The sequence below is a fragment of the Somniosus microcephalus genome, chromosome 21 (assembly GCF_052327205.1).
Source record: "Somniosus microcephalus isolate GS21.2 chromosome 21, FLI_Smic_1.0, whole genome shotgun sequence".
In the NCBI taxonomy this organism is placed as follows: Eukaryota; Metazoa; Chordata; class Chondrichthyes; order Squaliformes; family Somniosidae; genus Somniosus; species Somniosus microcephalus.
Genome location: NC_141007.1, coordinates 11,306,462 through 11,318,106, shown reverse-complemented (window position 1 = coordinate 11,318,106; position 11,645 = coordinate 11,306,462).

Sequence of the window (11,645 nt, the reverse complement as noted above, 5' to 3'; positions counted from 1 at the left end):
CTCTACCGTGGTTGACACGGCCTTTGTGCATTGAGTGCTGCTGGAGTTTTGCTAAGTGGGAGAAAAATCATTTAAGTGTATTTTGTGAATTTTAGTGTGTTAAGAAGTCAATTATTTGAAGTAAGTTTAATTTTTTAAGGGTTTTTTAAACTCTTGGGCAGTTTAAACCGGAAGTAGAATCCGGGTATAAAAGGGGAGGGGCTAGTGCAGTGCACAGAGTGCTTTGTGCATTGAGTGCTGCTGGAGTTTTGCGAAGTGGGAGAGTTCGGGCAAGTGGGAGGTGAGGGTGTGTTTTTTGCTCTGTTTTGTTCCCCACTCCCAGGCTTAGACAGCACTGCGGAGGCGGAGCAGCGAGACGAGGCAACCAAACAGGCCCCACAGACAGTATTCAAGGAGGAGGTTGGTGATCAGCTGGTTGGTTGGTTTTCTTCCTTCTCTTCTCTTTTATACCTTTAAGTTGGTAAGTCCTATTGAATAGTGGTGTGACATTATCATCTATATCCGGGCAGGGTCTTCATAACTAATAAGAAATTTAATTAATTATATAGAATGGAGCAGGTGATGTGTTACTGTTGCGAGATGTGGGAGCCGGTGGTCCCCATTGAGGCTCACGGTGATTACATCTGCGACAAGTGTTTGCTGCTAGAGGAACTCAAGTTCCATGTTATGGAGCTTGAGACCGAGCTTCAGACACTGCGACACATCAGGGAGGGGGAGAAGTTCCTGGACTCTATGTTTCAGGAGATGGTCACACCTATGAAGTTAATTACTGCAGATGTAGTCCGTGGTCAGGGACAGGACGGTGTGACTACGAGTGAGGAAGGTACAGGGATCCAGGATGTAGTGTTGAAGGAGATGCAGCCCTTGTTCTTGTCCAGCAGGATCGAGGTTCTTACTCCCTGTGAGGGCGGGAGCGGGGACTGCAGGGAGGATGAGCAACCGGGCCACAGCACCGTGGTACAGGGGGCCATTCAAGTGGAGGGAGTAAAAAGAAATGTTGTAGTGGTAGGGGATAGTATCATTAGGGGGATAGATAGGGTTCTCTGCAGTCAAGAGCGGGAGTCCCGAAGGCTGTGTTGCCTGCCCGGTGCCAGGGTTAAGGACATCTCCTCTGGACTGGAGAGAAACTTGGAGTGGGAGGGGGAGGATCTAGTTGTTGTGGTCCATGTTGGTACAAACGACGTAGATAGGACAAGGAAGACGGTTCTGTTAAAGGAGTATGAGCAGCTAGGGGTCAAATTAAAAAACAGAACCTCAAGGGTAATAATCTCTGGGTTATTACCTGAGCCACGAGCGAATTTGGCTAGGATAAATAAAATTAAAGAGTTAAATGCGTGGCTCAAAGACTGGTGTGGGAGAAATGGGTTTTGCTTCTTGGGACACTGGCACCAGTACTGGGACAGGAGGGAGCTGTTCCGTTGGGACGGACTCCACTTGGCCAGTGCTGGGACTAGAGTCCTGGCGAATCATATAACTAGGGCTGTAGAGAGGGCTTTAAACTAATTAGTGGGGGGAAGGTTTCTAGAGAGCAAATAACAGAAATGACAACAGAGAAGGTCATAGACTTAGGTAGCGGTGGGGGAATTAAAAAACAGAACGTGTCAGGAAGGGACAGAAGGTCTGGAGTAAAAAGTAAAGTACTAAAAAGGGAAAAAACAGGAACCAAGTGTTACAAAACATATTTGAAAGTTCTTTATCTGAATGCACGTAGCATTCGTAACAAAATGAATGAGTTAACGGCACAAATAACGACATATGGGTATGATCTTGTGGCCATTACAGAAACATGGCTGCAGGGTGACCATGACTGGGAATTAAACATACCAGGTTATTTAACAATCAGGAAGGACAGGCAGGAAGGGAGAGGAGGTGGGGTGGCTATGTTAATAAAGGAAGGAATCACTATAATACAGAGAAATGATATTGGGTCAAAGGAGCAGGATAGTGAAACAGTTTGGGTGGAGATAAGGAATAATAAGGGGAAAAAAACACTAGTGGGTGTAGTCTATAGGCCTCCGAACAGTTGCAACTCTGTTGGACGGAGTATTAATCAGGAAATAGTTGAGGCTTGTAATAAGGGAACAGCTATAATTATGGGGGATTTTAATTATCATATTAACTGGACAAATCAAATTGGGCAGGGCTGCCTTGAGGATGAGTTCATTGAGTGTATTAGGGATGGGTTTCTTGAGCAGTATGTAACTGAACCGACCAGGGGGCAAGCAACCTTAGATTTGGTCCTGTGTAATGAGACAGGATTAATTAAAAATGTCCTAGTAAAGGATCCCCTTGGAATGAGTGACCATAACATGGTTGAGTTCCATATTCAATTAGAGGGTGAGAAGGTTGGATCTCAAACAAGCGTGCTGAGTTTGAATAAAGGAGACTATGAAGGTATGAGAGCGGAATTGATTAGAGTGGACTGGGAAAATAGATTAAAGGGTAAGATGGTACATGATCAGTGGTGTACATTTAAGGAGTTATTTTACAACTTCCAAAAAATATATATTCCACTGAGGGAAAAAAGGGTGTAAAAGAAAAGATAGCCATCCGTGGCTAAGTAAAGCAATTAAGGATAGTATCCGACTAAAAACAAGGGCATATAAGGTAGCCAAATTTAGTGGGAGGATGGAAGATTGGGAAGTCTTTAAAAGACAGCAAAAAATAACTAAAAGATTGATTAAGAAAGGGAAGATAGATTATGAAAGTAAATTAGCAAAAAATATAAAAAGAGACAACAAAAGTTTCTATAGTTATATAAAAAGAAAAAGGGTGGCTAAAGTAAATGTTGGTCCCTTAGAGGATGAGACCAGGAAATTAATGGTGGGAAACATGGAGATGGCAAAAACACTGAACAATTATTTTGTATCAGTCTTTACAGTAGAGGACACTAAGAATATCCCAACACTGGGCAAACAGGGGGCTCTAGGGGGGGGGGCGGGGGGGGAGGAACTAAATACGATTAAAATCACTAAGGAAGTGGTACTTGGTAAAATAATGGGACTCAAGGCGGATAAATCCCCTTGACCCGATGGCTTGCATCCTAGGGTCTTGAGGGAAGTAGCGGTAGGGATTGTGGATGCATTGGTAATAATTTTCCAAAACTCACTGGACTCAGCAAAGGTCCCGGCAGATTTGAAAACTGTTAATGTAACACCCTTATTTAAAAAAGGGTAGTAGGCAGAAGGCTGGAAACTATAGACCTGTTAGCCTAACATCTGTACAATAGCAAAATACTGCAGATGTTGGAAATCCGAAATAACAACAGAAAATGCTGGAAAAACTCAGCAAGTCAGGCAACATCCGTGGAGAGAAATTTGAGTTGACGTTTCGGGTTTGACCCTTCTTCAAAACTGGAGAGAAAAGGAACTAGATCGAAGGCAGGGCTGCGATCGGACAAAAGAATAAAAGAACCAAAAGAAGTAAAAGAGATTAGAAGCTAGACGAGATGGTAATAGGCTGTGATTGGTAAAATCATCTGTGGTTGGTAAAATGTTAGAGTCCATTATTAAGGAGACAGTAACAGGACATTTGGATAAACATAATTTAATAGGACAAACTCAGCATGGTTTCATGAAGGGGAAGTCATGTTTGACAAATTTGCTTGAGTTTTTTGAGGAAGTAACATACAGGGTGGATAAAGGGGAACCAGTGGACGTAGTGTATTTAGACTTCCAAAAGGCATTTGACAAGGTGCCACACAAAAGATTATTGCTCAAGATAAAAAATCACGGGATTGGGGGTAATATTCTGGCATGGATAGAGGATTGGCTATCTAACAGAAGGCAGAGTTGGGATAAATGGTTCATTCTCAGACTGGCAATCAGTAACTAGTGGTGTTCCGCAGGGGTCAGTGCTGGGTCCCCAACTCTTTACAATCTATATTAACGATTTGGAGGAGGGGACCGAGTGTAACATATCAAAGTTTGCAGATGATACAAAGATGGGACGGAAAGTAGTGAGTGAGGAGGACATAAAAAACCTGCAAAGGGACATAGACAGGCTAAGTAAGTGGGCAGAGATTTGGCAGATGGAATACAATACTGGAAAGTGTGAGGTTATGCACTTTGGCAGGAAAAATCATAGAGCAAGTTATTATCTTAATGGCAAGAAACTGGAAAGTACTGTAGTACAAAGGGATCTGGGGGTCCTGGTGCACGAAACTCAAAAAGTTAGTATGCAGGTGCAACAAGTGATCAAGAAGGCCAATGGAATGTTGGCTTTTATTGCTAGGGGGATGGAATATAAAAACAGGGAGGTATTGCTGCAGTTGTACAAGGTATTGGTGAGACTGCACCTGGAATACTGCATACAGTTTTGGTGTCCATACTTAAGAAAAGACATACTTGCTCTCGAGTCAGTACAAAGAAGGTTCACTCGGTTAATCCCGGGGATGAGGGGGTGGTCATATGAGGAGGTGGTCATATGAGGAGAGGTTGAGTAGATTGGGACTCTACTCATTGGAGTTCAGAAGAATGAGAGGCGATCTTATTGAAACATATAAGATTGTGAAGGGGCTTGATCGGGTGGATGCGGTGAGGATGTTCCCAAGGATGGGTGAAACTAGAACTAGGGGGCATAATCTTAAAATAAGGGGCTGCTCTTTCAAAACTGAGATGAGGAGAAACTTCTTCACTCAGAGGGTGGTAGGTTTGTGGAATTTGCTGCCCCAGAAAGCTGTGGAAGCTACATCATTAAATAAATTTAAAACAGAAATAGATAGTTTCCTAGAAGTAAAGGGAATTAAGGGTTACGGGGAGCGGGCAGGAAATTGGACATGAGTCTAGGTTCGGAATGGTCATGGCCCTGTGGGTAGTGGAGTGGGCCCAGGGGCCGTGTAGCCTGGTTCTGCTCCTACTGTGTTCTAATTCTGTGTTAGATTTCAGGAGATGGTTTTATTCCTGTTCCTGGCTGGGGTGGAGATCGCCTTTACAGAAGGTAAGTACTGTAGAAAATATAGGGACAGAGTGATCTCCTGGAAGAATTTTGATCGCCTAGATGGGTCGGAGAGGAATTTCCCAGATTTTTTTCTCCCAAATTGGCCATTGGGTCTGTATCTGGTTTTTCGCCTCTCCCGGGAGATCACATGGGTTCGGGTGGATGCAGAGTGATAGAAGATTTGAGGTTAGGATCAGATCAGCCATGATCTTATTGAATGGTGGAGCAGGCTCGAGGGGCCGATTGGCCTACTCCTGCTCCTATTTCTTATGTTCTTATGTTCAACCGTGTCCGTTCTATCTCCCGCACTTCTGCCCTCACCCCTGCCCCTCCCTCCCGGAACCACGATAGGGTTCCCCTTGTCCGCACCTTTCACCCCACCAGCCTCCACATTCAACGGATCATCCTCCGCCATTTCCAACGTGATCCCAGCATCTTCCCCCTCCCCTTTCAGCATTCCGTAGGGACCGCTCCCTCCGAGACACCCTAGTCCACTCCTCTATCACCCCCAGCCCCCCTTCCCCTTCGCCCGGCACCTTCCCGTGTAAGCGCAGGAGATGCAACACCTGCCCTTATACCTCCCCCCCCCCTTTCCCACTGTCCAGGGTCCCAAACACCCCTTCCAGGTGAAACAGCAATTTACTTGTACTTCTCGCAATCTAGTATACTGTATTCGCTGCTCACGATGCGGTCTCCTCTACATTGGGGAGACCAAACGCAGATTGGATGACCGCTTTGCGGAACACCTCTGTTCAGTCCGTAAGGATGACCCCGAGCTTCCGGTCACCTGTCATTTTAATTCTCCGCCCCATTCCCACTCAGACCTCACCGTTCTCGGCCTCTTGTATTGTTCCACGGAAACCCAGCGTAAGCTCGAGGAACAGCACCTCATCTTCCGATTAGGCACTTTACAGCCTTCCGGACTCAATATCGAGTTCAACAATTTCAGATCATAACCTCGGCCCCTATTACATTTTTATATATATTTTTTATCCACATCTTTGTTTTGTGCCCTTCCCCCTTTTTTTCTCTCCCACATGGCAGCTGTCTCCCATTCTGCCAGCGCATTTCACACCTAATCTAGAGCCGTCTTTTGTCTCCACTAGTCCTATCACCATCTCGTCTGGTTTTGAATACCTCTTAATGTCTCTTCACTTCTCTTTTGTTCTCTCATCCCCATTTCCCAGCCCCCAAACTGGCCTTTTAATCTGTTCCATTTCCTGTGCTTCTTCAGTCCTGACGAAGGGTTTGACCCGAAACGTTGACTCTATTTTCTCTCCACGGATGTTGCCTGGCCTGCTGAGTTTTTCCAGCACTTTCTGTTGTTATTACCGTTTATCAAACTTTGTTTGATTCTGCTCCTGTGAAACACCTTTTACTACATTAAAGGTGTGACATAAATACAAGTTATTACCGACAGGAATGCAAATAATTTTAAAAAGTCACTTTCAGGGCAGGGGGGAGTTTTGGAGGAAGTTTGTCCCGGTGGGCTAGGGGAAGGAAGGGAAGTGGCAGAGGAAGCTGAACGGATGGTCTCAATCTTAGAGACAAAGTCCATGAGCTCCTCACACTTGTTGTCAGAGCTGAGGGTGGGGGAGACAGGGGAGAGGGGTTTAAGAAGACGGTTAGCAGTGGAGAATAGAAGCCGGGGTTTATCTTTGCATTCCAGAATCATTCTGGAATAGTGAGCAGTTTTAGCAGACGAGAGCAGGACCCGATAATGCTTTATGTGGTCCAGCCAGATCTGGCAGTGAATGGCTAAACCAGTTGTCCACCATATCTGTTCACAACTGCGTCCCTTGGACTTACGGAGCGAAGATGAGGGCCGTACCAGGGGGAACAGCCAGGGTGAGAGAGAGTAATGGTTTTAATAGGGACTCAGGCATCAAAGGTGGTGGTGAGGGTGTGGTTGAGCAGATCAGTAGCTGCAGAAATGTGGTGAATGGAGGGCCAAAGCTGGACAGTTGGGATTTCATAAGTGCAGTTGTAAGAGAGTTGGGAGAGAGTTTTTTTCCAGGGGTGGATTCAGAAGGAAGTAGGGTTGGGGGAGGGTGGAATGGGATGTGGGTGGAGAGCGATACGAGGAAGTGGTCACAGATGGCCTTATCTGCGGTTGACACGAGGCCATGAGAGATGGCAAGGTCGAGGGGGTGGCCGTGAATATGGGTTGGGGTGTTTACCTGGAGGGAGAGATTAAGGGAGGATAGCAGGCTCGTGAACTCAGAGGAGAGAGAGCATGATGAATTGAGATGGAAGTTGAAATCACCGAGGATGAGAAGTCGTTCGGTGCAGAGGCTGAGGGAGGAGAACAGTGAAGATATCTCGGTAATAACATTTTTATGGTACTTGGGTGGGCGGTAGAGAATGAGAATTTTAAATGAGAGGTGAGAGGGGTGGAGTAAGGCGAGACGCTCAAAGGAGGAGAAAGTGCCGGAGGAGTAGGGGGACAGACCCAGGTGTGATTTGGTGATGAGAGTCATACTGCCACCACTGCGGTCTGAGCTGGGCAAGTGGTGGAAGGTATAGCCAGGCGGGGTGGCTTCATTTAGGGGTAAGGTTACATCACCCCTCAGCCAGGTTTCCGTCAGGGCCATGATGTCGATGCAATCATCCACAATAAGCTCATGGATGGCAAGGGCCTTGTTCACAAGTGAACAGACATTCTGGAGGGAGATGTGGAGAGGGACGGTGATAGGTGATCCACTGCCAGCGTCCACAGGGTCAGCACTGGGTGGGGAGAGTGAGACAGGAAGGAGTAAGAACATAAGAAATAGGAGCAGGAGTAGGCCATTCGGCCCTTCAAGCCGGCTCTGCCATTCAATGAGATCATGGCTGATCTTCTGCCTCAACTCCATTCACCGGCCCTATCGCCATATCCCTTGATGCCTTTACTAGTCAGAAATCTATCGACTTCTGTTTTGAATATACCCAATGACTGAGCCTCCACAGCCCTCTGGGGTAGAGAATTCCAAAGATTCACCACCCTCTGTGAAGAAATTTCTCCTCATCTCAGTCCTGAATGGCCTACCCTTGATCCTGAGGCTGTGACCCCTGGTTCTAGACTCCCCAGCCAATGGAAACATTCTCCCACCATCCACCCTATCAAGTCCTGTAATAATTTTGTATGCTTCAATGAGATCCCCTCTCATTCTTCTGAATTCAAGAGAATACAGGCCTAGTTTACTCAATCTCTTCTCATACGACAGTCCCGCCATCCCAGGAATCAATCTCGTGAACCTTCGTTGCACTCCCTCTATGGCAAGTATATCCTTCCTTAGGTAAGGAGACCAAAATTGTACACAGTACTCCAGGTGTGGTCTCACCAAGGCCCTATATAATTGGAGTAAGACTTCTTTACTCCTGTACTCAAATCCTCTTGTAATGAAGGCCAACATACCATTTGCCTTCCTAATGGCTTGCTGCACCTGCACATTCACTTTCAGTGACTCATGTACAAGGACACCCAGGTCCCTTTGAGCATCTGCATTCCCCAATCTTTCACCATTTAGGAAATACTCTGCCTTTCTGTTTTTTCTACCAAAGTGGATAACTTCGCATGTATCCACATTATATTCCAGCTGCCATGTTCTCGCCCACTCACTGAGCCTGTTGAGATCCCCTTGAAGCCTCTTCCCAACTGACACTGCCACCTAGCTTTGTATTATCAGCAAATTTGGAAATGTTACATTTAGTCCCCTCATCCAAATCATTGATATAGATTGTGAATAGCTGGGGCCCAAGCACCCATCCTTGCGGTACCCCACTAGTCACAGCCTGCCATCCTGAAAAAGATCCATTTATCCCTACCCTTTGTTTTCTGTCTGTTAACCAATTCTCAATCCATGCTAGTATATTACCCCCAATTCCATGTGCCCTAATTTTGTTCACCAACCTCTTGTGTGGGACCTTATCAAAGGCCTTCTGAGTAAGGAATAAAGGTAACATGTACAGTCATGGAACAGATAAAGTTATAGAACATAAAGAGAGAGGAATGATTAATAAAACCAAAGTAAATTGCCTGCACAGCAATGTGCACAGCATTTGAAACAAAATGGGGTAACTGGAGGTAATAATTTGTAGCGAGGAGCCAGGTGTAGTCGGGATAACTGAAACATGGCTGCTTAGGACTAGCAACTAAATATTGCAGGCTATAACAATCAGAAGGACAGGGGGGGAAGAATGGGGATGGCATAGCTGTACTAATTAAGAGATAATATAATAGCAGTAGGAAAAAGGGACATAACAGAAAGATAGAAACAGAATCCATATGGATTGAGATAAAAAAAATTAAGAAGGGGTCGATCATTCTAATAGGGGTATTGGCCAGACAACCTAATAGTGGGAAGGAGGTGGAGGGAGAAACATGGAGGCAAATCTATGAAATGAGTAAACAACATAGAATAATAATCATGGGATATTTCAACTACCCCCAAATAGACTGGGAAAAGGTAGAGAAAGAGGAAAAGGGAATGGTGTTTTTACAATATGCTCTGGACTCCTTTCTTACCCAGGATGTAAGAATGCCAACCAGAGAGGGAGCACTGCTGCATCTAGTAGTGGGAAATGAACTAGAGCAGATAAGAGAAGTAAGCATGGGGGAACATCTAGGCAATAACGATCATAACATATTAAGGTTTAAGGTAATGATTGAGAGATAGAAGAGAAGGACCAAAGCAATAGATTGGAAAAAGCCAATTATGATGGCATGAGGATGGAATTGGGGAAGGTAAACTGGAAAAAAAATACTGACAAACAAAGAGACAGAACAGCAGTGGGAAACATTTAAAATGGTGACCAATAAGTTCAGGAGAAATATATCCCACTGAAAAGCAAGAGCAAACTAGCCAGCAATGACACACCATGAATGAATAAATAAGGGCAAAATTGAAACTGAAGAAAAAGGCATACAGGAAGTACAGAGACAACAAAGAGAATGACAAAAGGGAATACAAAAAGGTTAGGAAAGAAGTCAAAAAAACAATTAGGAAGGCAAAGAGAAATTACACAATTAAATTATCGAGGAATATAAGAGATAGTAAAGAATTCTGCAGACACATAAATAACAAAAGAAAAACCAGGATAAGGATAGGGCCACGAAGGGATATACACGATAAACTCACAGGTAATGACAGCAAAATGGCAGAAATATTAAATAATGACTTTGCTGGGACCACCGTTGTTCACCATTTACATAAACAATTTGGACTCATGAACAGTTCTGGTCCCCATATTATAAAAAGGATATACAGGCTCCGGAGAAGGGGCAAAAACCCTTTACTACAGATACCAGAACTGAGAGGTTGTCCCATCAGGAAAGATTGAACAGGCAGAGGGCTCTATTCTCTAGAAAAGAGAAGGCTGAGGGGTGACCTGATAAAGGTCTTTAAGATTATGGAAGGGTTGGATAGAGTAGACAGAGAAGATGTTTCCACTTGTGGGGGAGACTAGAACTAGGGGCCATAAATATAAGATAGTCACTAATAAATCCAATAGGGGATTCAGGAGAAACTTCTTTACCCAGAGAGTGGTGAGAATGTGGAACTCGCTACAGGGAGTGGTTGTGGCGAATAGCCAGATTACATTTAAGGGGAAGCTGGATAAACACATGAGGGAGAAAGGAATAGAAGGATATGCCTATAGGGTGAGATGAAGCGGGGTGGGAGAAAATGAACAGGACTTGGTGCTTCAATGAGCTGCCCCAAGAGGTGACAACCCGCCATCGAAAGTGTTATCCTCACCAGCATTTTGCTCACATTCCGACACTTCCAGTAAACATTCTCACAAGGTACGCTGGCAGGGGTTGCATTCGTGCAAGGCTCCGCATGGGATTACCTGGCTGGAACCCACTCCCAGAAGGGCGGCAGCCAGTTTGATTGGCCAACTGGCCAATCGCCTTACACGGAGAGCTGAGGGAGGGTCGGAGGTCAAGCCTTTGCCTTCCTGTCCAGCTAAGAAACACACGTTCTCGGTTCAGTCTGTGTTTGAAAGCGGGTTTACCCGATTCAGGGAGAGGGGAGCGGGGTAAGAGTGTGACATGCTCTGTTGTTTTCTATGCAGTGAGTAAGTTGAAACTCTGTTTGCTCACATAGGAAAAACAATAATTACCCTCATCTCACAAGATCAGACCTGCTTTCAGAAGAAAAATAGGAGCCTTGGCGAGTTGCTGCGGTGTTAGTTTGCTGACACTCTTTCAAACACAGCTCACTGCGGGAAGTGTTCCAGTAAACAACACCAACTTGTATTTATATAGCGCCTTTAACGTAGTAAAACATCCCAAGGCACTTCACAGGAGTGTTATAAGACAAAAAATTTGACACCGAGCCACACAAGGAGAAATTAGGACAGGTGACCAAAAGCTTGGTCAAAGAGGCAGGTTTTAAGCAGTGTCTTTAAGGAGGAGAGAGAGGTGGAGAGGCGGAGAGGTTTAGGGAGGGAATTCCAGAGCTTAGGGCCCAGGCAACAGAAGGCACGGCCACCAATGGTGGAGCGATTATAATCAGGGATGCTCAAGAGGCCAGAATTAGAGGAGCGCAGATATCTCGGGGGGGGTTGTGGGGCTGGAGGAGATTACAGAGATAGGGAGGGGCGAGGCCATGGAGGGATTTTTAAAACAAGGATGAGAATTTTGAAATCGAGGTGCTGCTTAACCGGGAGCCAATGTAGTTCAGCGAGCACAGAAAGAAGAAAGACTTGCATTTATATAGCGC